Source organism: Podarcis filfolensis (assembly GCF_964270895.1).
Source record: "Podarcis filfolensis genome assembly, chromosome: 17".
NCBI classification, from domain to species: Eukaryota; Metazoa; Chordata; class Lepidosauria; order Squamata; family Lacertidae; genus Podarcis; species Podarcis filfolensis.
Window position 1 is genome coordinate 21,386,672 of NC_139621.1, and position 27,874 is coordinate 21,414,545.

Here is a 27,874-nt window from a genome sequence, read left to right on the forward strand (position 1 = left end):
CAAACCAGAACACTCACTTCCAGGTTTGCAGTGTTTGGGTTCCGAGTTGTTTGCGTACCAAGGCATTTGAGAACCAAGGTACTGTACCACTGTATAGGCAGTCCCAGCAATGGTGGGGAGTGTAATCATACCTGCCCCATGGTATTGTGGGTGAGCACATACCAAGACTACAATCTGTGGTTCCTTTTTCATTCACCTGAGTGAGGCATGTGTAGGGAAGAAAAACCATGGATAATGTGCACATTTCAAAACCAAGTAGCCACACCCATTCTTGTGGACGGCAAAATCTAAAATCAATCTGGATTGAAAACAGCATGTTGAGGATGAGCATAAACAGTTCTGAACTGAAAAAAGCAACCTTTCTGTGCTACAAATGGGTTAGTGTGTACACAGACTCAATGTGCTGATTCCAGTTAATGTAGCCCTTGAACGCCATCTCTATCCCTTCATTGGACAGCCTCCTAACTGGACCATCTGGGCATGAATCTGAACAGCAAGAAGCTGGAAGACTGCAGATCTGGGTGACTGAAGAAAGCTATGAAACCCCCTTCCCCTGGGGGTTTTCCAAAGCTCAGCATCTAGAGCTAGCAAACTGGTTAAGATCCCAGAACTGTGAGCTGAGGAGACGCCACTTCAAATAGCACAACCATGATCTAATTTAGGCCATTCTCTATCTCAGTTCCTGATCTGTAAAATAGGGATAATTATATGTGGGGATGATAACATGGTAGTTGTTTTTTAAAAAAACCACACCACAGAAATAATTTATTTTCAGTAGTTGGACAAAACAATATATACTGCTCAGCAAAATTGCGACTATCATTTCTTACATTTCATGTAAGACATTTTTGTTTGTTCTTTATTTGCCTCCCAAAACACAGTGAATTATTCTGTCTTATTTTATACATATTACTTTTTTCTTTAAATGGGGTGTGTGTGTGTGTGTGTGTGTGTGTGTGTGTGTGTGAATATTAGAATGTGAAACAGCCAAACCGGGCTGTTTAATGTTTGACGTTTTATTATTTTTTTTTATATTTGTTGGAAGCTGCCCAGAGTGGCTGGGACAACCCAGCCAGGTGGGCAGAGTTAAACTGTTATTATATTAAACCACAAGCCACACTACCTGGAACCTAGTTACGAACTCTGATGAACTCAAACGTAAAACAAAACTACAAATTACTGTATTCAATGTCTGTTTTTGTTGTGTTGTGTTTTGTTAATTAGCGCAACTGGAAGGGGACAGTCAGGGCTACAGCATGTGAGGAGAGGTGTTGAATACTTTTACCCACACCATGTTCTTGAAGAACTCCCCTACCCTCCAAAGCCAACAGCAGTTCTCTTCTAACAGAATACAGCTTCCCAGTGGTGTATCGTGAGTTGCCAGCACCCAGGGCCGTGCAGGGGGTGGGAGGAAGGGAGGGAAACAGACAAAGCGTGCATACACATTCAACTACCTAATGGCATCCACGTCACTCAGGACATCACAGCCGCAGACATAAGAAAATAAGAGTCGCTTTGTTGTCTGGAACACGCAGCTTTATGGAGACAGCACCAGGTGTTGAAATTTTGCACACCCTAAGAATTTTGCACCTGGGGCAACCACCCCTATGCCCCCCATGCCATGCCACTGGAAAAAGGTAAAGGACCCCTGGACGGCTAAGTCCAGTCAAAGGTGAATATGGGTTTGTGGTGCTCATCTTGCTTTCAGGCTGAGGGAGCCAGCGTTTGTCTACAGACTGCTTTCCAGGTCATGTGGCCAGCATGACTAAACTGCTACTGGCACACAGAGGACCGTGATGCGTGCCAGAGCACACAGAAACACCGTTTACCTTCCTGCCACAGCAGTACCTATTTATCTACTTGCACTTTGACATGCTTTCGAACTGCTCGGTAGGCAGGAGCTGGGACCGAGGAATGGGAGCTCACCCCGTAACGGGGATTCAAACTGCTGACCTTCCAATCGGCAAGCCCAAGCGCCATCCACATCCCTCCACTGCAGCTTCAGTTGGGACAGAGTGGTGTCAAGCTGCCCCATGCATTGCAACAGCAAAACCCAAACACATTAAATGTGACCACCAAAAATAGGAAGGAAGGGAGTCAGCTTAGAAGCCAACCTTGATACAACATTAAATGCACTGTTACAGACTCCACCTGTATTGCCACTAATGGAGCTTTTCTCTAAGGCTACTTACAAGTGCAGGGATGACACCTGTATTGCAAGGGTTGGGCTAGGTGACGCTTGTGGTCCCTTCCAACTCTACAATCCCATGATTCCATGGTTTTAATCAAGATCGAGGCTGGAGAGAGAAGAACCAAAGCTCTATTCCCCATATATTATGGTCCTGGTGAAAATTGCCCCATGCACCTAGTATTTAATATTTAACAGTACATCTAGTTTGAACCAAACAAGGAGAAAGAGTAGAGACGGGCCACTAAAGATACCAGAAACAGAAAACATAAATCAAGGTTCAAAAAGTTTCAAGAATTCAGACCAGATGTCAATGAAGTTAGTACTAGCATCATTAATTAATTCTATTGCACCTAATAACATTTGTTTTATTCAGTGACAACAACATAATCAATCAATCAATCAATCCATAACACAATCCATAACAACACAATCATATACATGGCTACTCAGTGTCTGAGTTCAGTGGGTGCTAACTCCAAGGTTATCACATACAGTGGTACCTCGGGTTACATACGCTTCAGGTTACAGACTCCACTAATCCAGAAATAGTACCTCAGGTTAAGAACTTTGCTTCAGGATGAGAACAGAAATCATGCTCTGGCGGCGTGGCGGCAGCAGGAGGCCCCATTAGCTAAAGTGGTGCTTCAGGTTAAGAACAGTTTCAGGTTAAGAACGGACCTCCGGAACGAATTAAGTACTTAACCCGAGGTACCACTGGACAGGGTTACAGTCCTAGAGCTACCAATTGAAACAGAGAGCCTGTTTGTAGATAGTTCTGGGAAATCTACAGCCTTTAACCTGGAGGACAGCCTTTCAAGTAGCACTGCATTTGTAATCCTGCCACACACCGGGTTTCAATGCATCCCTTTCATTAAACCTAACAATCAAATAAATCAGAAGAGTTTGGATTCAACACAAATTCATTTCATGCCACATTCAGATACAAATATTATCAGTGTTAACTGAATTATTAATCGAGTCACACATGGTTACCTATAACTAATGCTAGGAATTCATGCTGTAATTTTTTATTGAGTGCTGATGGAAATTATCACCATGCCCTTCCTATTATTTTTATTTTTAATTCTTGATGCAAAAAGAAATCCCTTACAGTGTAGTCTGAATATGGAAGTATCCCATAACCTGGTTACTCTGCCCCCCACCCCCGCCCCACCATACAACTATTTCAAGGGAAATGAAAGATTTCATATACCAATATCAGAAGGCTGTTGGTATACTCCCTTCCCTCTTTGTCCCCCCTTTTTGGGGCTAGCGGGTGCATTCACGGCAGACTTCTGCAGCTCCTATGAGCCACTGACTCATTTGTTTCCTCTCCGATAAACATTTGCTGATGTACACAATATACCGTAGTTATTCTGCTCCAGAAATTGTGTCCTCCTCCCAGAGAGCATGCATTGTGGTGAGGACACCAAGACTGACCTCACTGCTGTTGTGGGTGGGAGCAATTGGATAGCCACAACAACCCGATTGGTAGTCCCTCGGTTGCTGGGGTAAATCTGGCCAATGGGATCGTTTTCATGCATTAACCGAGGGACCTTTATATACCGCTGCACGTTGCGTTGAGCTTCCTCTTAGCGCCTCATGCATCAGATCACCCTCCCACCCTCCCTATATTTAGGGTCTTGCTATGACCTTGCTATGTTGTCATGGGTCGTCTGATTTTGGGGCAGGGGCCCGGTAGGAATTTTCCCATTTGGCTGATTGGCTGGTGCCACTTGGGTTTCGCCTGCCATGTAGCAAATCATCACAGCTTTGTAAGCTTTGGCAGTTAGGCCTTGGTTCAGTGGTGGTAGAGGGGATGTGGATAGGCTGTGCCTGCCCCTCCACTGCTAGGGTACTCCGTTAAAGGAATCCAGGGGCTTGCCTTGCTTTTGTCTGATCCCCTTCCAGGGATTAGGGCCACGCCAGAGCCCCTGGGAGCATTTGGGGTGAGCTTGAGTCTGAACCTGGTCCAATGCTCCCCCAGGATGTTTTCCCTTACTGATGTCTGCCGGAGCCCAGGCATCAGTGTTGCCCTGCTGAGGTAAGGGGCAGCTAGTCGGGAACCAATGCCTAAGCAAACCACTCACAATCTGTAATCAATAAAGTTGTGGCCAAAATTATGCCAATATTCTTAAACTAAATTCCATGTCAACTGTGTCATTATTTATTGAGGGAGGTCTTGGCATCTTAACATGCAACTTTTTGTTGTTGTCGGAGAGCATTTTTATATGGCACACGTCTATAAAACAATTCATTTTGGCAAAGTGGCGTTTTTAGAAACACATATGTGACAAAATGTGAAACTAACACTATTTAAAACATTTCTGTGTTTCAAAACTAGCACTTTTTTAAAAAAAGAAAGCTTTTTACTGATGTGTAGCAATCTCTGGAGACTGGCAGCACCTTCCCCTCCCTCATCACCATAACTATTTTGGAATTAGGCGAGATCAGGTGCAGTCACAGCAGACTGCTGAAGTCTGCGGTGCAACCGTAGGGTTGATTTACTGAGCCTGCAAAACTCTTCCAGCCAAAAACAATGCATAATTTGCTTATTTCTTTTTTGATATCTCCTTATAAATAAAAGATAGGATGATGATGAATTATAGTTTGTAAACACCAGAGCCGAATAATAATCGTTGATAGCTAATAAGGTGCAATGAAAACGGGTCTATACAAGCCACAAATGACACTGCAGCAATAAATATCCAGGAGGGTACGATATGCTGTATAACAATAATAACGGCTCTTATCGCTCTTTGAGTAATCGGCTCCTCCCTTAAAGAGGGCACATATTGCGGTGAGACCTGGACAACTGACACCCTGTATTGTGGGTGGGTACATTTGGTAAGCCACAACACCCGATTGGTAGGTCCCTCGAAGCTGGGTACAATCTGCCCAATGGGAAGCAGTCTAAATGGTTCAAGGGACCTAGTTATGCCCATGCATGTGACCCAGAGCTTCCTCTTTCAGCACGTGCATTCGGAACACCCGCCCACCTCTCCCTACTTTTAGGGCTTTGTGCTTGACCTTGCTATGCCGTCATCTGTTGTTGGGACAGGGGCATGGCAGGAATTTTCTCCACTTGGCTGATTGGTTGGTGCCATTTGGTTTTCCCCTGCCGCGTAGCAAATTGTCACAACTTGTAAGGTTGCGGATAGGCTCTGGCTCAGGTGATAGGGATGGGAGAACGCTCTCGCCATCCCTATGTGAAGGGTATTCCATTGAAGGAATCCAGGGACTCAATGGTTTGGTCAACCCCTGAGAAGGGATTGTGCCTGTGCCTGAGTCCAGGGGGACATTTGGGTGGCGGAGTTAGGCCGTTCCCGGCTTTCCGCTTATCCAGGTGTTCACCCTTGGCTGACCTATGCTGAAACCGTGGGTCAACACTACCTGCATGGCAGGGAGCTAGTCGAACCAGAGCCTATGCAACCAGTCACTTTCTGTAATCAATAAAGTTGTGGCCTAAATTCTGCCAAAAACCAAACCAAAAATTTGAGACAAATGTGAATTTATTTAGGGGGGAGGTTTCTGGGTCTGAACACGCAATTGTTTCTAGAATGTGCTGGCTGAAAACATTTCTATAACAGGTGAAAACAAATAAGCCTGTCAACAATTCTTCTTTCTTGACAATTCACTTGTTCTCATCTTTCTTGAGGTGATGTCATAAAGCTCTGCTGCCATTCACGTGCAGCAAGCAAAAATAAAATAAAATATGTAAAATGAAGCAAATGGCTGTAGAATTGCAACAGGTCCTGGGCCACGGCATGGTCAGGCAGCCTCTGAGCAAACAAACTGCTGGATGTGAAGGGTTTTCCTCTTCGCTGGGTTTGCTTCCCCTCGTCACATAAAGGTAAAGGGACCCCTGACCATTAGGTCCAGTCGTGGCCGACTCTGGGGTTGCGGCGCTCATCTCACTTTATTGGCCGAAGGAGCTGGTGTACAGCTTCCAGGTCATGTGGCCAGCATGACTAAGCCGCTTCTGGCGAACCAGAGCAGCGCATGGAAACGCTGTTTACCTTCCCACCAGAACGGTACCTATTTATCTACTTGCACTTTGACGTACTTTTGAACTGCTAGGTTGGCAGGAGCAGGGACCAAGCAACGGGAGCTCACCCCGTTGCGGGGATTCGAACCGCCGACCTTCTGATCAGCAAGTTCTAGGCTCTGTGGTTTAACCCACAGCGCCACCCGCGTCTCTCCTCGTCACATAAATGGCACTAAATGAAGATCTGGGCTTCTCTCTCCCACTCAAGAAACTGAAGCTTTTTCTCTTCAAAACCTATATCTATGCTTCTGAGCCCTTGTATGTAAACCTAGGTTGCCCCCTCTCTGGCTGTGGCAAAAGAATAAGGAAGAGTCATCTCCCCCTATTATTATTATTTCCCACCCTTCTGGCTGCATTTCCCCAGCCACTCTGGGCTGCTTACAGCATACTGTAATGGCCCGAATATAAGCTGCACCCAAATATAAGCCACACCTTTAAAATTCAAGGGTGGGGGGAGAGAGAAGAAAAGACAATACAGTCATACCTTGGGTTAAAGTAGCTTCGGGTTGAGCATTTTCGGGTTGCACTCCGCGGCAACCCGGAAGTAACAGCATGCATTACTTATGGGTTTCACCACTTGCACATGCACAGATGCTCAAAATGATGTCACGCGCATGCGCAGGAGCGGTGAATCACGACCCACAGACACGGGTTGCATTCGCTTCAGGATGCGAACGGGGCTCCGGAAGGGATCCAATTCGCATCCAGAGGTACCATTGTACCCGAATATAAGCTGCTCCCTTAAAATTTCGCAGGCACTCATACATGTTCCGTTTTACCGTATGTCTATTTCAACAGCGATACTGTAAAAGCCAATTTTTGTAAGGTTGTGAATTTAAGCTGCACTTTAGCTATTCATAGTCGGAATTTGGGGGGGGAAAGTGAGGCTTATATTCAGGCCAACATGGTATATATAAACATAGTAAAACATCAAACTTCAAAAACTTCTTGATACAGAGCTGCCTTCAGATGTCTTCTAAAAGCTGTGTAGATCTTTATCTCCTTGACATCTGAAGGGAGGGCGTTCCACAGGGCGGGAGCCACTACCAAGAAGGCCCTCTGCCTGGTTCCCTGTAACCTCACTCCTCGTAGGGAGGGAACCTGCAGAAGACCCTGCTTACCCTTTGTGAATGAAAATTAATCAAATGGCACCCAGCCAGTCATGATTCATGTTTATTGCCAGGCAATCCTTGCAGGTAAGCTATGAAACATGTGAAGATTGTTTCAGGTGGGGTGCCTGTTGAACATATCTATCAGACTGCATAATTTTGAGTCATAATCATTAAGTCTTTAGATTTCGATGACTCTGTTCAGACTAGGACTTGGTTGGATATCACCCTTCATTCTAAGTTTAGAATGACTTTTTATCAGTTCTAATCAGAAGCTATTTATGTCAGCTGGGAACACAGTCTTTGTTTTTCCTTTATGCAAACATTTGTCGTTAAGGAAACAACTGAGTGGCAGAGTTTTCATTGGCAATGATACGCTTCTCCACAGTAAATTTCATAATGACCTTTAATTAGTAGCCCAATAAATCATAGAAGACAGGCTGGCTATCACTTGCTAAAACAAGAAGATTCTATTTGTCTGATTTATTTCCCATTACACAGAAACTCAATAAATGGCTGAAGTCTTGACTGAAGATATACAGACAAATATAAAATTCGACTAGGAACTCAAGCAATCATAAAACAAAGTTAGTGACATTTAACGCAGGCTAGGGAGGAAAAGGGAAAAAGGAATGAAGCAAAGTGGCCTTCATCCTTGAACAAATTGGGGGGAAATTCATGTACAAGTTCCTTTCACTTTATAAAGCTAATTGAGACCTTAGTGAGGACTAACACATATTTAAGGTTGTACCTTAGTCATACTCCGAGTAGACCCACTGAAATTAATGGACTTGACTAACTGAACTCTCATTAATTTCAGTGAGTCTATTCTGAGAAGAACTTAAACACAGACACACAATATTATAAACCAATCTTTTGTTCACCATATGGCAGGGGTGCCCAAACTTTTTTCAAAGAGGGCCAGATTTGATGAAGTGAACATGCGTGAGGGCCGACCAAAGTTGTTTTTTTTAGGAATGAAGTTGTAGAGCTTTTTTTAGGATTCAACTGCCACAGGGGATGGATAAAACCAGCCAGGGAGCCGAATTAGGCCCCCAAAGCAGACTTTGGGCATGCCTGCCATACAGTAAGTTTGGTGCTCTATGGCCTAATTTATGAAACTTCATTTATTACTCAAAGATATATCTCTTACTTTGAAGCGAGTGATTCGTTATGCACCTTAGAAACCTGCATAAATCTTGCTTTAACCATTTTTAGAATGGTTTGCATCATACAAACTGGGAGAAAGCACAAAATCATTGAATTTTTGAGTTAAGTGTCGAGGTCCCCAGGGCCACCCCAATAACTCACACATCACACAGAATTTTTTGTTTAAGATTTTTGGCATAATTTTGGCCACAACTTTATTAAAATACAAATTTGTGAGTGGTTGCTTAGGCATTGGTTGTGACTATCTGCCCCCACCATGGGGGACAGACCGACATTCCACACGATGTGAAAGTCAGAATAGGGGAATACACTTGGGGGTAGCGACAGAGCAAGGAACCTGCCCTCACCCCAAATGCAACCAGGAGCTCATTGCTATGGCCCGAGCCCCCTTGACAGAGTGGACAAGCAATAGTTAGCCCCCAATTCCTTTAACGGAATCCCTTGCAGCAGCAGCATTAGAGGGGCAGGCACAGCCAATCCATGCCCCTCAACCAACCAAACCATAAACCAATGTCTATCCGCAACCTTACAAGTTGTGACGATTTGCTACGCAGTAGGCAAAAACCAAATGGCACCAGCCAATCAGCCAGATGGACAAAATTCCTACCGGGCCCCTGCCCCAAGAGCAGACAACCCCATGACAGGCATATCAAGGTCAAAGCGAACAACCCTAATTCTAGGGGGGGGGGGGACGGGCAATCCAATGCACGGGCGAAAAGAGGAAGCCCTAGCCTCGTGCAAGGAGTTTTAGCATTTCTGGCTGTCAATCAACAAATGGCAACATTAACTTCTTCCCAACAACAAGGGAAGCCCCAATCGCATCAGTGGCCAATGATCAATTAGCACGCCCCCAACTTTGGAGTGTCCTGGCGGCCCCCACTGCAACACGTGCTCTCCATGAAGGAGAACACGCTTTGGAAGAACTTCAATGAAGGGTCTACAATACAGGTTGCAACTTCTACAGTTTCCCTACTATATGGCTGCCCAGCCTCTTATTAAACACCTCCAGTAAAAGAGAGGACACATCTCCTGAGCCTTGTTAGTTCCACTCCTTTCTCTGAAGCTACAGAGCACAAACCTGCTTGTTCTTTTGCATGACATTCCTTCAGATATTTGAGGATACCAACCATGTTTCTGCTTTATCTTCTCTCCTCCTGGCTTAACATGTTCCAAATTGCTCAGCATCTTGGTCACTTTCTTCTGGGCACAATATTTAATGTAATATTTAATAATATTTAAAGTAATTTGTCCTTATTGAGGAACTACACGATATTAAGATATGATTCATCAAAAGGAAAGATTTTATTTTTTTTAAAGTCTCATCATTAGTTGAAGGTGTGGAAGAAAACCTGACATTTTATTGCTTCTTTCTCAAACAAGTTATAAAACTTTTTTTTAAAAAAATGAATTTCTAAGGCCAACGCAGTGCACCTCTAATGCTTATGATAAGAGCAAGAAAAGGAGAACCTTTTGTGAGAAATGTTTAATGTTATTCTCTCATTTTATGCCATCTCTTTCCTCCTTTTTTTCTATCAACCCATCTGATCTGATAAATACCCTGAATGATAATCACTGTATGGAATGACCTCCAAATAAAGCATTTCTTTTTTTTTCTCCAAACAGGCTTTAATTCAGTGTAATTTATCACATCTTATTCAATTTTCGTTACTTCACATACACTTGCTAACCTATTGTAATATTAATGACATTATCAGTCTTCCAATATTAACTGACAACACAGACTCTCATATTCCAAATCTATGCTATGTGAACAGGCTTTTATGGTGTTTGTAGTGGGTGACCGATGTTTTTTGTAGAGAAGAATATCAATCCTCTGAAGAGACCTGAGAAACTGAATGTAAAAATTGCAAGCATTTTTTGTGTTTGTTTTTTAATGTAGAATTTTATCACTTAGTTTAGCAAATAACAAATCAAGACTCCCTCAGACAATGACTTAAAACAACAACACCACCTAGAATACAGTTTCATTTTGTAATGTCAAAATGTGAATAAAATTGGACATTTTAAGTAGAAGCTGAAGAAGTACTCTACAATAAACCTTAAAAGCAGTTTCAGCCAGTGGCGAAGCTGAAAGGAAAAAAAAAAATGTGGTTCACATAGCAGGTTACTATCCAGGGTGATATCCAATGTTGTGCCAGAAGATGTGAAAAGATTTTTGGAGGGACACAAGGCACTGCAGATGGCTAGAAGGGAAGGGACAATACTGTGTGCACCACCGAAAGTCTGCTGTGTGAGTGGAATAGCACCAACAGAAGGTGCTGAGGATGGAATCCGAAATGGACCAGATGATCTGGATCATACTCTCTCAACTGACACAGAGAGCCAAAACCACTGTGTTCATTGCATAGTGAACTGTCAACAGAAATGCTACTTGAGTTGAGGCATAGCATGAGTATCCAAAACATTGTGGTATGTCACAATCAAACATGTTGCGAAATTCTTCAGCACTGTGCACAAATAGGAAGACAGGGCACAGCACTGGAAACATGAATCTGGAAAATCTTTTATAGTATTCTCTAATGATATTATTATTATCATTATTATTAATTCAATTTATATACGGCCTTTATCAAAAGATCCTAGGGTGGTGTACAACATTAAAAACACATTAGGTAAAGGTAAAGGGATCCCTGACCATTAGGTCCAGTCGTGACCAACTCTGGGGTTGCGGCGCTCATCTCACTTTATTGGCCGAGGGAGCCAGCGTACAGCTTCCGGGTTATGTGGCCAGCATGACTAAACCGCTTCTGGTGAACCAGAGCAGCGCACGGAAACGCCGTTTACCTTCCCGCCAGAGCAGTACCTATTTATCTACTTGCACTTTGATGTGCTTTCGAACTGCTAGGTTGACAGGAGCAGGGACTGAGCAACGGGAGCTCACCCCGTCGCGGGGATTCAAACCACTGACCTTCTGATCGGCAAGTCCTAGGCTCTGTGGTTTAACCCACAGTGCCACCAGCGTCCCATTACAGATCATCAATTGTAAAAATCATACTGACAGCCTAATAAGAAAATAGTCATCTTAATAACAGTCCTCTCCCCAACACTTTTACAGGCCATAGACTATTTAATAGCCATAGGCATGGGTAAAGAGAAATGTGTTTTGCTGGGACCTAAAGGATGGTGCCAGGCAAGCCTCTTTGGGGAGAGCGCATCAGAATCAGGGAGACCACAGAAAAAGGCCTGTTCTCTTGTTGCCACCCTCCAAATCTCTTTGGGATGGGGGACTGTGGCGTTTGCCCTCCTAGGTGACATCATGCTGGGTTATAAGGAAAGGGTTAAATGAGTGTGAAGTGATTGGCCAGTGAGAACCCAAGGGGAGGAGTTAGAGTTAGAGTTAGTGTTGTTAAGGTGTCAGTTGGGTGTTAGAGAAGAGAGAGGGAGGATAAGTCTTTGGGTTGGGCTCGTTTGATGTGAGAGAGTGAGAGAATCTGTTAAGAGGAGTCAGTTAAACAGTTGGGATAATTAGTTAGAAGTTATTAGGAAGGTATAGGCCAGTAAAGAAACTAAGATTAAGAAACTGACAAGAAAAATTATCTGAAACCATAAACTTGTCAATGCTTATAAAATAAACGTGTTTATTTGGTTAATGTTAACAACTGTCTGGACTCTGTGTGTACCTGAGAGAAATGCTCAGAGAAACACAAGAAAACTTGGGAGCATTCCATTATCTAAGAAGGGAGAGTCTATCCTCCTCCTCCACAGATACATATATAAGACAATTATCTCACCCCCTAATGGAAAACGCTCAGAGAAACGCAAGAAAACTTGGGAGCATTCCATTATCTAAGACGCGTGTCGACAAAGAAACATAAAAGAATTAAATGATACAGACTTCCAACAGATTTATAGTCCTCAAAAAACCGAGCTGAAGAAGGCGTTTACTCCGAAACAGGGCCCTGTCCTGGTCACCACTACTGAGTCGTACATCTGATTCACACTCCGGATACTCCTTTTCGGCCCTATTTGATTCTTTAGTCCTTATTTTGATTCCATATAATATGGACTCCTTTTGACTGCCATTGAGACTTGTACAAAATAATTGTTGTATACTGGTATTTCATGTACCTCTATACTATATCACTGCATATTTGAAACTACATTATTCCTGTACTTAAACGTTTTACCTTAAAACTATCGTACTTACACGTTGTGTTTAAATCTACTATCATCTTCAAACTGTTATTCTTAGCAGAATATATACGTTTTTTCTGTTCAACTCTCGAGTAGGAATTATTCCTTATATTGAAACTTGTGGCCTGAGCTCTTGGTATATCCTTTTTAGTGTATTTCCAACAAGAACTCCAATTTCTTTTATAAAATAAACGTGTTTATTTGGTTAATGTTAACAACTGTCTGGACTCTGTGTGTACCTGAGAGAAACGGGTTGGTGGCAGCAGGGAAGCAATCACAGTGGTGGCACAGGGATCAATAGACCATCAAACGTCCGGGGACCCTTTGTGATCACCACAAAAGTGGTGGCAGGGGTGGGATTTGAACCCACGTCCCCGAAGAGACTTTTGTCCACAGGGACTTATAGAAGGGTCTCAGTTGACAAGCGCATCATGAGAAAACATCATGAAGGACTAGGGATGTGAACTCTGATGGGACCAAGCACTGCATGGGCAATCCACTGAATAGGTCAACTTGCCAGATTTGATTTCTTAAAATTCTCTACCCAAATGCCATTACAGTTGAATCTGCATTTTCCCCTTTAGCAACTGGTGGGCTGGCAGAGATCACATGGTTGTTATCCAAGAATCCTACAATGGGGTGGGAAGCTATCAGTACTTTGGTTAAAACGACCAAAAAACATTCCCCTATTACTGGTTTCCTTATCAGCAAAGGCACAGCCGTGCCTCACCCAACCCCGATAGACTTCAATGCAATCCCTCTAGTTTGTGTAAAAACACACATTACTCAACATTCAGAATGTAGGTTCCAGCACTGCAGTTCTGGTACACGGAGGATTCCTAGCAAAAATCAATGATATAAAGGATTTTAATCGTGCAGAACATTTTCCTTGACAAAGAGGGATTAAAAGCCAACACACTGGGAATCATTTATTAATAAGAAATGCTCTCAGTACTCTTTCTTGATCTGAACTGGAATGAACCTTTCTTTGGCTATCAGCTTTTCTTTGTTAAATGTCAGGAAAACAGACCTTGGAAGATGATCAACCTGTTTGTCTGCACAGAGCAGTGTGTCAGCACCTCCCTCCACGTCCAGCAGCTGTAAGGATGTTAAATATAAGCAGTTCTTCCATCACTCTGGCATTCTATTTTAGTCTAACTCTACATCAGGAGGCAGCCTGAGCTCAGCACTGATAACAAAGCACTATCGCTTTTCAAAGTGACACAGTGCAGTGACATATCAACACTGGAACTTAAACGAAAAGCCCCTTCTCATTTAACTGCTAATCTCCTGAACCTACATTCTGCCTGGCACTCCTGATTTTCAATTAAAACTTTTCAGTAGCAAGGGAAAGTTTGGTTTGCGCTGTAGTCCCTATCGGTAGAAGTCAAAGCAGGAAGCCACTGAGAGGATAAAGAGATGATGGGCATATCTTCCAGACTGACAAACGGCACCCGGATTTCAACTTTGTATATGCGTGTGGTTATGCATACTGTGTGTTATAGCAAGGAGAAGGGCTAAGAAATCAATGGGTGTATGCCATGCTCTAGCACCTAGTGTGATGAAGTCATTTTATGGAATATTAACTGCAGAAATGGTTTTATAGCTTTTATTCTACTGACTCTGCATTCTTTTGCATTTTATTTTTATCTTATTGTATACTATTTTAGCAGATTCCACCCCCCCCCCCGTGTTTTCAACTGATGTCAGAAAGTTGTCAAAGAGAAAGTACGGTAGTTTCCATAGCTCGGGTGCTACAGATGAGAAGGCCCTGCCATGTAGCTTTGCAGAATGCATCACGGTTCCAGGTGGAACCTCCTTAGTAGACCACAATGCACAAGCTGGCAATACTGGGAGAGACCGTGCCATCAGTGAGCCAGCACCCATTGATTCCAAACTGCTTGTGTGGAACTTCCATTTTAATTCCACTTCCAGCTAATTCTGGAAAAACAGTGTTTCAACAGTGCTAGAATCATAGAATCATAGAGTTGGAAGAGACCATAAGGGCCATCGAGTCCAACCCCCTGCCAAGCAGGAAACACCATCAGAGCACTCCTGACATATGGTTGTCAAGCCTCTGCTTAAAGACCTCCAAAGAAGGAGACTCCACCACACTCCTTGGCAGCAAATTCCACTGTCGAACAGCTAAAACACTCATATACATTTCAAGTGGCTTCTCCATAATCTACCAGGCAAAACCTGATATTTGTATTCTTTTCCTACAGTAGCTCTTTTGTTAATACAGTGGTACCTTGGTTTACGAACTTAATCTGTCCATTCTTAAACCAAAGCATTCATCATCATCATCATAATTTATTATTTATACCCCAGCCATTCTGGGCGGCTTCCAACAGAATATTAAAATACAATAAACCAAGGTGTGCTTTCCCATAGCAGCGAGGGGACTCAATTTACAAATGGAACACGCTCAACAGGAAGCGGAACATGTTCTGCTTCCAAGGCAAAGTTCACAAACCAAAACACCTCCTTCCGGGTTTGCAGCATTCTTAATCCAAGTTGTTCATAAACTAAGCTGTTCTTAAACCAAGGTACCACTGTAATATAATATTTAATTGCCTCTTTTAGGTGTAGTATTATTATTATTATTTCTGAACACAGGAACCAGACATTCTAATCCATATCAATACCACTGATTGTCCAAAAATCTATCAGGCAACTTAGGTAAATTTAAATAATTGATTACTATGTAGCCTTCCTATCCGCTGGAAATTACCGCTCCTTGTTGAATGTCTTTTTTGCATATGTTATTGAAATTGAACAAGTAGGAATTTTTAGGAAGATGCTTGAACAACTGTGCAGGTGTCATAATAAATGGCACCCCATCAACAGGCAGTGTAATACCTTGACTACAGTAGCCTTGATTGTGCAATCATGACTGCTTAAGACATCTATACCAAGACTGATTATGTAAAGGCGGCAAACTTCATGGCACCTGGCACCAAAACACCAGTTTCACTACTTAACAAAAACTAATTGTGATGCTCATCGCAGATTAGTAAAAAGAACATATCCCTAAAATTCAAACCCTCCAAGAAATGGGCAAAGGCAGACAGACTAACCCTCAACTTTTCTTAGACGCACTAAAAGAGCAGAGACAATGCCAATGCAAACATTGGGGCTGTATCCAAAACGTGCTTGCAACAGACCTCCGTCTCCTGCCCCCCATAAACCCTCAACATAAGCTCCAGAGAGGGGGTGGCTTCTGAAGAAGATTTGGGAGGCATGTAGTGGGAGAAGATGAAACATGTCCAGTAGTGTGAGTGGAATTATGCTTTCACTGCATTGGATAGAAGCCTTTTAAACATAAATGTTTTATTGCCAACCCTTGGGAGGAATGGCTTGTCAAAGTGGGCATAGCCAATGCTTACAAGTTGTTGTTGTTGTTTAGTCGTGTCCGACTCTTCGTGACCCCATGGACCAGAGCACACCAGGCACTCCTGTCTTCCACTGCCTCCCACAGTTTGGTCAAACTCATGCTGGTAGCTTCAAGAACACTGTCCAACCATCTCGTCCTTTGTCGTCCCCTTCTCCTTGTGCCCTCCATCTTTCCCAACATCAGGGTCTTTTCCAGGGAGTCTTCTCTTCTCATGAGGTGGCCAAAGTATTGGAACCTCAGCTTCATGATCTGTCCTTTCAGTGAGCACTCAGGGCTGATTTCCTTAAGAATGGAGAGGTTTGATCTTCTTGCAGTCCATGGGACTCTCAAGAGTCTCCTCCAGCACCATAATTCAAAAGCATCAATTCTTCGGCGATCAGCTTTCTTTATGGTCCAGCTCTCACTTCCATACATCACTACTGGGAAAACCATAGCTTTAACTATAAGGACCTTTGCTGGCAAGTAGGCATGGCGAAAGTTAAAGAAACACTTCTCTGTTGATTGGCAAAGGACAGGGACTGTTTGAAGGTGCGTGTATGGGCTTCCATGCCTGCCTGAAAGTTTGAAGTGTGTGGTCTGTATTGTGTGTGTGCGTGCACACAACAGGCATGTGGCCCAAGGGCAACTGGTAAATGCTCGGTGGGGCTTTATAGGCTTATAAATGAAAGTATGAGAATTAATTGTGGGAGATTAGCAGTCAAACCTAAGTAGTGCATATTCTGGCTAGTGAGCATGAGAATGGGGCTAAGTCTACAGAGTTGTGTTGCTGATAAGCAGGTACTTGGACCACAGAAATACAATTGGTAGAGAGGGTTCTGTGTGATGTCATTTCCCCTCCTCTGCTGGAGAGGAAGGAACATATAGTACTTCCCATTCCTTCCTCTCTTCCTTTGACCAGCGATGGATGCAGACGTGCCTCTGCTTGCTCCTAAAGCTGGCTATACTGTAAATATAAGTATTTTGCCTGCATGGTTTTTACTGCTGCTATTGATGTGAACCAATGCAAGATTATAAGTAAGTAAATTGTGTTTTTTTAAAAAAAACTTACTTCCCAGATCATTGCCCGATCCTTATTAAGTGGGGTAAGAAAGGGGAGCCAGCTTACTTCGTAGCTGGGTTTGCTCAAAACAAGGCTTTACAGTGCAATTCCTATGCTTTTATTAACTTTGCTGCCAATGATGAGATTTTGAAACTCCATTCAGCCCACACATGTGGGAGCCCGGAGGAGTAAACTACAATTAAAATATCCTCTCCTACCCATTAAAACTCATCTCACGATAACACTCTCCTGTCTCAGTGAAAGATTATCCCCAAAGTAGAATGTGGTAAACTGCATTAGCTTTCTCTACATAGCTTAGCACATGCTATGAGGATGCATTATCAATAATTATTCTAAGGGTCTCATCTTTCCATAGAACTGTTTACCTTTGTACTATTTTCTTGAACTTTCTTGCTGGTAAAACCAAGCTCTGTCCTAATCAGGAATTTTCTAACAGCTCTTACTTTCAGCGTCATACAAAGATTCCTGTTATTTTGGAAGGCTAAAGCAAAGTATCCCATCTAGATCAGTGTTTCCCAAACTTGGGTCTCCTGCTGGTTTTGGACTACAATTCCCATCATGCCTGACCACTGGCCCTACTAGCTAGGAATGATGGGAGTTGTAGTCCAAAAACAGCTGGAGACCAAAGTTGGGGAAACCCTGGACTAGATGATTACAAACTAGGATCACCTAGCTACTAAGTATCTTACCAAAAGTTTGAAATTATAGTAGAGAAAAACACACACACACACAAAGGTGGACTATTTTAATATATGTAAATCTTTTAACTGTTGTGCAATGAAGCAGCCTCAGCAAAAAAATAAAAAAATTAAGCTATCACAGCCTTCTAAAGAAAAAGTCCACAAAGGTCAACAGCTAGAAAAATAAAAAGTAAAAAACTCTTTGCTCACTTGCTCAGAGGAGCAGTTGAAGGACAGAAAGCTCAATCTCACATAACTGGGCACAGAGGGCTTCCTTCCTCTGACAGCCCACTTGGTTTCTGTGGTGGAGGGATGGTGGCAGAGATCACCTACAAGATAGGATACTTCTCTCCTCTACCAGTCCACATGCTCACCTGTATGGAATTCTATGCAATCAGCTGCAAACAATTACAGCTATTTGTTACCTATGACTACCAGGCTAGACTATCTTAGCAGTATAGGGAATTAAGGTATTTAACTATTGCACTCTGAATTCTTTAAACAAATAGCCCAAATGGATAGACCGACAGAGTTAGCAGTTGGATTAAGATCAATTTATTTCTTTTCCCCTCTCATTTTACACATTCAAGCAATACGGATGTTCCTTTGCTTTCCCATGAAAATAGGCACTCGGCAGTTGATAGCATGACCTTATGGAATTGACAAACGGCGTTCAAAGCTGTAGTGCCTCTAGCAAGGTATCACTGCAGATACAGACCCAATTATTTATTTGGGAGAACGAAGTTCAAGTCTTATAAACTAGCGATCCCATATAAAATGTGCTATAGCTAGTTCAGTTCCTTCTCAGAATCCTGTGCACATAAAATGGGACTAGTGTCTTTATAGAGAGAACAGACAAGACAGAGCAATAGTGGGGACTGATTTATTGAATGTAAAGAAAGAATGGTTTTAGTTACTGAAGGCAGTTTGAGAGACCTAAATTTCCAGCTCCCAACTTTCATTCTCAGACTTCCTTTTTATATTTTCTGAGGCCAATCCAGCTACGCCATCTCCGCAATAAAATCTCCATGGTCCTTATGGATACTGTGACCTGTTCTGAGCAAGGGGTAAAACAAAAAGGATATAGGCCATGAATGAAGCGTTCCACATCCTGTTTAAAAGCATGTGCAATATAGGATGCCACGTTTGCTTTTGCATTGACAATGCAAACTAGCACCCCTAAGTACTGGCCTGCCAACGCTACATGCAATTACAGCAGTATGTGTTGCATGTGCATTTAAAAACGCAATGAGGCTTAAACCAAATGCTTACATGTGTAAGCATTTTCACAATGGGCTGTGTCCTCATGCATGTTTCTGCCCTACCAGGGCAAGGAAGACAACAGGATAAGAATATGGTCCAAAAGCAGCAACCAAGAATCTGGAGGGTTAGAGGCAAGTCACATAGTCCAACAAAGGTCATTAGCTGGATTCTAGTGTGCACATTTTTCAATCAGAGGGACCAGAGACAGGCAGACGACCAAATTCTGGAAAGCTGTGGAGTGCTACATTCCTCACATTGAGAAACAGCAGCAATTATATGGAGCCACCAGGTTTCTATTGGTTGCTCAGGTCACCTGAATAATAACAGTAATCTCTTTAGGGTTTTTTATGAGGGATGTGCATGACAGAAGCTATCAAGCTGGTGTCTTTCTGTCTCAGAGCTGACCTGGTTGCAGATGGAGTGAGGCTCCTGGGACATCCTGCCAGAGACCCTGGTTCAAGATCTTTGGAACCTTCTACACCCTTAACCTAGCAGTTGAAAAGCACGTCAAAGTGCAAGTAGATAAATAGGTACCACTCCGGCGGGAAGGTAAACGACGTTTCCGTACGCTGCTCTGGTTCGCCAGAAGTGGCTTAGTCATGCTGGCCACATGACCTGGAAGCTGTACGCTGGCTCCCTCGGCCAGTAAAGCGAGATGAGTGCAGGACCCCAGAGTCGGTCATGACTGGACCTAATGGTCAGGGGTCCCTTTACCTTTACCTTTTACACCCTTAACCTTCAGTATGTAATTACAAGTTTCACTTTATGTTTCCCACAACGGTGTGGGAAACCTCTGGTCCTCCAGGTGTTCCTGGACTAAAGCTCGCGTCTTCCTCAGACATTGGCCATGCCAGCTGCGACTGATGGGAGCAACATCTGAAAGGTTCTCCACACCTGCCTTATGTAATTCTTACTTTAAACAGGCACACGAGGCTATGCCCTGTGATTTCATGACTATTAACAGAATATGTAAAACCCATGTATTCCAAACAGAGGCAGGCAAGTATTCTGAGAGGTGAAGGTAGTATGAACCATTTGTTTATTTTGTCTCATCATCTCTAACAAAACAGGGTTTTGAAGGACTGCAAACCTCTTGACCAGCAATGAGAATTGGACAGAAGCAGTATAAGCACACTGCAAGATGCACACATCTTTTTGAGAATGGTACATGCCACTATCATGTCGCCATTAAGTCTAGGGCATAACAATTTAAAAAGTAATAATAATCCAAGAGTAGTACTTCCTTAAGTACATCGTATAAATGGAAATCAATATTTTCTCTGTCTTCATTTGCCAGAAATAAATCTTGCCCGAGTTTTCAACTCTTTTTGGTGAAATCAAAGTTCATGTTTTACATTCACTATATAAATCTCATTGAAACCCCTTTATCTGAGGAATAAAAAGACATGTCACGAGGCATTTTTTTCTCCTGAGGCCTTATGAAAGTCATTCCCAGACCAAGTGTGACCTACATGAACCCCAGACTTTGGGTTTCTAAGAAGTGGAGAAAAACTGTTTCTAGAAACATTTAGGAAATATATCTTACTGCTACTGCTTTATTAGCTGCTTAATTGCATTTTATTTATAGCCAATGTGTTTTGCTTATCAGTGCTTATGGGTACTTATTATCTATTGTATTTTTGTTTTAAGATTTTGTATAATTAACTTGACTAAAAAGCATTTTTTTAAAAAAAAAAAAGTCCGGGTGGGAATTTAATGAAGCTAAACTAAACGTTTGATTCATCATGAATTCAAAACATGGCACAGGTTTCATTAAGAGGCCAGGGCATCATCTTGAGAGTTTTCAACACTTCATAAAACAATTGAAGAATTGTTTGCTGACAGGAAACTAGCAGCAGGTGTACGTTACTGTTGACAGCTGCATCTCTGACATGGATCACAGAGAAACTCTGCTGGAAATGCTGTAACATCTGGAAGGTTTGGTCAGATTTCAAAAAGCTAATTTTTGAAAAAGTTGCCTAGTCCCCTTTTGTACAGCAATTCCCCCCCGCCCGAAAGAACAGCCCAACCTTTCTCCCATATGTATAATAAACTGCTTTAAAAATAATCAACAATTCTTCCTCCCTGCAGATACTACAGGAGAAATAATAGCTTGTCATGAAATTTCCAAAGTGGCATTTCATGCACTCTCTGTTAAACGGGTTTTGAAAAACCATATAACTTAAGTCTCAGACATTTTTGATATTACAAAGCCAAAGCATTCAATAAACTAGCAGGTATTCGCCATCGGAATTATCTCAGTGAGGGTTAGCTTGGTGCATTTCACAATGGATATGTGAGTTTCTCTTTCTATTTAATTAGCAACAAAATAGAAATAATTTAGAAAATTACTTTTTATTTGCTTATTTTCTAAAGGTCTTTAACATTAAGGTAGTGTTTGTGTGTGTGTGCGCGCGCGTGTGCATGCACACATGCTGTTTATTCAGTCATGAAATATAACCATATGCATGTTCATTCAGGAGTAATCCCACTTTGCCCAATGTGGCTCATCTCTAGTAAGTATTCCCTCCCCCCCAATACCTAGTCTCTCTCTCATATATATATGTTTTCTTTTTTTAACACAATATTTCAAACATTACATTAACAAACAGTACACTCTTTGCTCTGCCGAGCTCGTGGCTTCCTTCCATCTCTTCAACCGGTTTTTTATTTTCAAATATTTATTCTCATACTTTAGATAGTCAATTTCTGACCTTTATAGTCTTAAAATCATCTCTTTCTCTCTGGTCAGGAAAGGATTTCCAGCTTATCATTGCAAGATTTATTCCAGTCCTGCCAGTGTCTTCACGTTTTTACAATAATTGCTCATATACCAAATAAAATTTACTCCAGACTCTTTGCAATCTTTGGTCGCCTTGATTCCGGATTCTACCGGTCAGCTTGGCCAACTCCGGCCTAGTAAGTATGTTTAGCATTGTAGCCTTCCAATCTAAAATACAAAGCCATTAGAGCAAAGGAAAGGACACAAAAGGAACTAGAAAACAGAATATATATTACATTACATTATATATTTACAGTTATATCCCACCTTTCCTCTATGGTGCTCAAGTCCTCCTCCCCCCCCCCATGTTATCCTCACAACAACCCTGTAATGTTGGTTTGGTTGAGAGTGACTGGCTGGCCCTTGGTCACTGAGTGAGATTCATGGCTGCATGGGGAACTGAAGCCTGGTCTCTCAGGTCCTAGTCCAACACTCTAACCACTACAACACCACGGCTAAGATTAGGCTCAGTAGATGTACATTTTTAAATATTGTTAAAACACTTGTTGTGGCGTTTGCCCATTCTTTTGAAAATGTCTGTACAGGGGGAGAGAAAGAGTTAATCGGTAGACCAATGGAAAAGGTAGAGGCGGAGCCTACCTGTTTATAAAAGGGCTTAGGCCAAGGTTTGTTTAGTTAGCTAGTTGGTTGGTTGGGAAAAGGCAGTTGGGAAAGCAGTTGACAGACAGATGGAAATAGAGAGATAGTTAGTGCAGTTGGTTCTTGTGTGAGGGGAGGTAGAAGAGTTAGAGACAGAATAAAATAAGACTAAGAGGGTAAAGGGTAACAGCGTTTCGAATGCATTTAAAGTTTATTTGTGTTTGCAATAAACTATAATCTTCATTGTTAACTTAAGAACCTGACTGAGACCAAGTGATTTACCGGGGAGGACCTGGTTGGTGGCAGCGGATTAGTGGTATACAGGTCAATAGTCCATGAGATGACTGGGGGCTCCGAATGAACGCCACACTTGCACTGATATATCGAGGCATGGACTAGAAGTAATTTGAGTTTTTAGCCAACTAGAAACTGAGTGGGGGAAAGAGTTGTTAAAGGTGCTTGTACACTATTCATCATACAAATATATCCCAGGGTGGTGGGTGGTGCATATGGCAGGTGCAATAGGCATCTGTGTGCCATTAACACACACACACACACACACCAGTAGAATCCAGTGGAGGGACACTTCCACCTTATTCCAACCCTTCTAGAATGGATCAGGACATAAGATTGCTCTTCCCAGTATAAGGTAAAGGTAAAGTACCCCTGGACCGTTAAGTCCAGTCAAAGGCAACTATGGGGTGCAGTTCTCATCTCACTTTCAGGCCGAGGGAGCTGGCATTTGTCCTCAGACAGCTTTCTGAGTAATGTGGCCAGCATGACTAAACCCCTTCTGGTGCAACTGGACACCGTGACAAAAGCCAGCGTGCACAGAAACGCTGTTTACTTTCCCACCACAGCGGTACCTATTTATATCCTTGCACTGGCGTGCTTTCGAACTGCTAGGTTGGCAGGAGCTGGGACAGAGCAATGGGATTCGAACCGCCGACCTTCCAATCAGCAAGCCCAATACTCAGTGTTAGCCCCTGGACCTAGAGGAGCAGCCTGTGGCCAAGAAGGTCATGGAGGCAGGACCAGCATGGCCACATGGGTAGAACCAAAGCAGTTCTCTGCAAATCTCCTGTGCAAAACAAAACCGTTAAAGCTGTAAATTAAGGTCAAAGCACAATGAATATGCAGTTTAAACCATGAACCATTTCCCAAGAATATGCACTTTAACATACAGACACTGCAAGTATTTATTATGAGTCAGACAAAATGCATGCACTTTGAAAGGGGGCAGCATGGAAACAGCTTTAACTATGATTTTTGAGTAAGCAGAGAGGAGTGAAGATTCTGCAGAAGGAACCCACACAGCCACTCAGATTCTCTCCCCCACCTCTCATGCACACAAATAAATAAGTTGCACTTTAACAGGGAGATAAATAAATTTAAAACATTCCTACTGCTATAAGGCTGGCTATCTTGCTCCTTCTACAAAGTGTTCTGCAAGGGAACTTCTCTCCATATTCTGAAAGATGAATACCCACAGGAAATATGCCTAGTTCCGATTGGGTCAGGGTCAGGTGGCCAGAGTAGCCCCTGCCACCCACCCCTCTGCTTTTTTATTAATCTCAGCTTGTTATTTTCCCCCTCCTTGGTTCTTAACAAGAAAAGAAGGGAGGGAGTCAGCAAAAGAATCCATCGCCTTACCAAAGCCATTTCTGTGGGAGAGAACTGCTGGAGACAGGGCCGCAGACTAGATAATTCAAAAGCAGCATTTAAAATATAGTTTCCTGAGAGGCAATAAGAAAAGTCAGAGAGGCCAAAGAGTGGGTTGAAACTGGAAAAAAAGTAGCTTGAACTGAGTCTGATAAGGAAATGGAAACCAATGAAGTGAGTGTAACCTTTTGTAGGCAAAATTAAATGAGCAGCAGAGTTAAAACAAGGCAAGGGAGGAAGAGAATTGAAGTTGACAAAGAGGTAGCCCAGGAAGGAGAGAATTACAGCAGTCACACTGTGAAAGGGTAAGAGAAAGAATCGGTGTTTTCAAAGCAGTACAAAAATACTGAATGTTAGCAATATTTAAAAGTTGGGAACAACAAGTTTTTGCAGTAGCCTGAACAAAGGGAGAAAAAGGAAGAGAGGAGGTCAAAGAGGACTTCCGATGTTCCAAATTTTAGAAGAGGAGGAATACAATGACCTAAAGAGACAGAAAAGAAAGGAGGAAGTTTTTCGATATGAAAAAAACTTCCTTAGATAATGAGAAGGTATGCAGTCAGAAATAGCAGCAAGACAAAAAGAGATATTAGAAAGGAAAGATGATGATAAATCTGAAATAGAAGAAAAGATATGAAGCTTGTCAATACAAATGTCAGAGTGAATGTTAAGAGAATGGATAATAGGAGCAAGAGAATGGTGGATAAGAGAAAACGGACAGGAACCTGAGAGACATGCTAGAAAAGCTTCAGTGGGGGGAAATAATAACTGCCATTAAAAGACACATAAGTTATGTTCAGATAGATAAGAATGAAGCCAAGAATGTAATGCTCAACAAACTCCAGAGAGAAAAGAGAAGAGTGAGATGACCAATCATATAAAAAGCTGAAGATAAATCAGGGAAAAAGAAAAAAATTAGCAATTAGCAAGCATGAAATTACTGTACATGCAATTAAGAGTAGGTTTAATGGAGTGAAACAGCATAAAGAAAATGGCAGCACTGAGTAGAAAAAACATGGACAATGTAACATTATTGTCTCCACCTTTCATCTTTCACCGGAAGTGACACATTGGCCAGTGTGGTGTAGTGGTTAAGAGCGGTAGACTCATAATCTGGTGAACCGGGTTCGCTTCCCTGCTCCATCACATGCAGCTGCTGGGTGACCTTGGGCTAGTCACATTTCTTTGAAGTCTCTCAGCCCCACTCACCTCACAGACTGTTTGTTGTGCGGGAGAAAGGGAAAGGAGAATGTTAGCCGCTTTGAGACTCCTTCGGGTAGTGATAAAGCGGGATATCAAATCCAAACTCCTCCTCTTCTTCACTCCAGGATTACATTGTCAAGCAAAACGTGTTTGTACAGTAGGGCATGACTAGCATGTTTGGGTGGACATAATTATACTGAACACAACCCATGAAGGAACTCTCAGGTTTGCCTGCCACTGCTGTGGCACTTGTTTCAGGCAAAATGGCTTCAGACAAAATTTAGAACTTATGCTAAACTTATCTGTTTAACTTGACCTCCACACCTCCTGGTTTCTCTTTCTTGTCTTCTAGAACTTATTGTAGAATTGTCCATTTTTACCCCAATAACATTACATACTATTCCATGATTAGTGGACTGCATGAGCAACTCTTTGGTTGGTGCAGGTTTGATCCCAATACCAGTCATCTGCATATTCCTACATTGCACCCATCTTGAGCCTGTAAAATTACCACCTTTTTGTGGGGAGGGATAGAAGATTTAAGGAATATAACAATGACAATAATGAAGCAACTCATTTATACTGTGTGACTGAAGGAACTCAAAGCTATATCCATGCTAGAATATTTTATAGTATTTGAACATATGCTTCCAGTTGTGCATAACTTTCTCCCTTCCCAAAGGTATACATTGGAGTGAAAGCTCTGTGCTTTGATCTCTATTCACTTGGGGTCAGTGATGATGTCAACCTCCCTGTAGGATAAAGTTGGTAGTAGGATACCCACAAGCCTTCCTCTATCAGGCTGAACCAATTGTTAAAAGTCTCTAAAGTAGGCAGATCTGGACGGGGAAAGATATGTCAGAAAGCTTGAAGGATGCTTTGAGTCACTTTATCCCTAAGGAGACTGCTGCTAGCTGTGCTTGTGGATATAGCGCACTGGTGCATCAGCAGTTATTCTCCAGCCAAATTCTTTGGGGAAAGTATCTGTGCAGGCAGCACAGCCCGTCTGCAGGGAGTGAATGCTTTTTTGAGGTATAGCAGCTAGTGAGTTGAACTACAGTAACCAAATGCTTCTTCAGATTTCCAAAAAAAGAGAGGGGAGTTTAGACCTTGCGGTATCTTCTTAATTGACGTTAGCAGGAGAGTGGAATACATGTGGATTGTCATTGTGGATGGTGTGGGATATAAAAATATGAAATAAACAGAAGCACTTATGGAGAGCCCACTAGTATGTTGGGAGTAACTGAACATGAGAAGGGGTTAGTTTCTTTCATGACTGTAAATCACCCCATAGATGAGCTACCTGCAGGTTTATGGTCAGCCAAGCCAGTTACTATGGTTAAAACCCAGTGCCCCTACTATATCTGTGAGTAATGTATGTCAGCTGATTCAGTTGTCTGAGTCAGCCTAAGTCTGTTAGTTGCCCAGTGTTATATCTTGAATTGCTGAACTTATTTAGAGCAACAAAGATACCTTGAATTTCTATGCATATGTAGATATCTAACTGTAAAGGCCTACAAGCTGTATATATCCATACCCAGAACTGTTTAACTGAGCCTTATCTTCTGCAATAGTAAACTATCTGTACCTTCCTCCGCTTTCGTGTGGTGACTGGTACTGCAAGCAACTTCCACTGTGTAAGTATCTCACCTAAAATTCATAGTTTGCTGAGTAGCATTCCCACACTGCTATAATTTTCAGCAACCAACACTCAAGAAAACAAAGGGTGAGCAAGTGAAAGCTGATGTTTTCCTTCCTTTAGTCTATTCCTGTTCAAAGTCACAAGTCAATTGGCTACTGTAATCTGAATGATGGTGTTTCTGTAGTAGAGATGCAAATGAGCGATATTCTATTGAAACAATAGTTCCTGCTCTGAACAGGAAAAGAAAGCAATATAAACATAACCACAAAAGAAATAATTTCCAAGTGCCATGGTTCACCCACCCCATTAGAGGATGACAGGGTTGCCCACTGGGGAGCAGAACGTTGCATTTTTAAATCCAGGAAAAGGAAAGGACACCAAATCTAGATGCAACAAAAATATCTAAAGGCACATTGAAACTCTTCAGAGAACTATGGACCTGGTATCAAAAATCATTGTTCCTCTCCAAATAAAAGCAAAAGTCCTGAGCAGCCTGTCTGGATGGTGGGATTCACATTTTTCTAGGGGAAATTGCAGTAGTGACCATGAAGATTTGCTGCTACCTATGCCAAACTGATTACTATTTTTTACTTGGAATGACACGTGATGGGAAGCTGTGCCACTTTCCCTCACTGGATTTATCAATAGTATCCCAATTTTGTATGAAAGCCCTTACTGTGTCATTGTATGCTGAACCAGCAATTTATTGCAGCCCAGTAAACTGGAATAGCTTTCTCAGGTTAAGAACACAGAGACAGAAATCCAGTTAAGCGAAAACAATTTATATAATAGGAAGGGCATATGGCAGAGGCAGAATCTAGCCACGGAAAAGAATGACAGCCAACTAGAAGGCTTTCTTCAAACACAGTTCAAGTAACCAAAATAAACTTTAAAATAAAAATAAAAATAAATAAA

The 27,874-nt window shown here is 42.3% G+C and overlaps 1 protein-coding gene and 1 long non-coding RNA gene across 32 annotated transcripts in view; one reads left to right on the top strand and one right to left on the bottom strand.

The window, feature by feature from the left end:
• PTPRD (protein tyrosine phosphatase receptor type D) overlaps nt 1-27,874 on the bottom strand; it is a 1,143,290-nt gene that overhangs the window by 654,996 nt on the left and 460,420 nt on the right. The window lies entirely within an intron of this gene.
• Nucleotides 22,371-22,705, top strand: LOC310752380. The gene is made up of 2 exons (XR_014542926.1): nt 22,371-22,421; nt 22,500-22,705. It is a non-coding gene; the product is annotated as an uncharacterized lncRNA (long non-coding RNA).